The sequence below is a fragment of the Octopus bimaculoides genome, chromosome 11, assembly GCF_001194135.2.
Source record: "Octopus bimaculoides isolate UCB-OBI-ISO-001 chromosome 11, ASM119413v2, whole genome shotgun sequence".
Taxonomy (NCBI): Eukaryota; Metazoa; Mollusca; class Cephalopoda; order Octopoda; family Octopodidae; genus Octopus; species Octopus bimaculoides.
In genome coordinates this window covers 20,104,213-20,104,941 of record NC_068991.1, presented here as the reverse complement: position 1 = coordinate 20,104,941, position 729 = coordinate 20,104,213, and positions in this window count along the sequence as shown.

Below are 729 nucleotides of genomic sequence, written 5' to 3'. Positions count from 1 at the left end.
ACACACACACACACACACACACACACACACACACACACACACACACACACACACAACGGGCTTCTTTCAGTTTCCATCTACCAAATTCACTCACAAACCATTGTTTACCCAAGGCTACTGTAGAAGACATTTGCCCCAGATGCCACACAGTAAGATTGAAACTCTGGAACCATGTTGCTGGAAAGCAAACCTCTTATCATCAAGCCAGTGTGGTCAAGATGCTCATATTACAACGATATCGTCCCATGTTCAGTCCCACTGCATGATATTTGGTTGGGTGGGGGGAGTTCCTTCCTCTATAGCTCCGGGCCGATCAATAGTTTGTGGAAGGAAATTGTGTGGAAGCCCGTCATATATCGGCGTAGGAGTGGCTGTGTGGTAAGTAGCTTTCTTACCAACCATATGGTTCCGGGTTCAGTCCCACTGCGTGGCACCTTGGCCAAGTGTCTTCTACTATAGCCCCAGGCCGACCAAAGCCTTGTGAGTGGAATTGGTAGACGGAAACTGAAAGAAACCTGTTGTAAATATTTATATATATGAATGTGTGTATATGTTTGTGTGTCTGTGTTTGTTCCCCCACCATCGCTTGACAACCGATGCTGATGTGTTTACGTCCCCGTAACTTAGCGGTTCGACAAAAGAGAACGATAGAATAAGTATTAGGCTTACAAAGAATAAGTCCTGGGGTCGATTTGCTCGACTAAAGGAGGTGCTCCAGCATGGCTACAG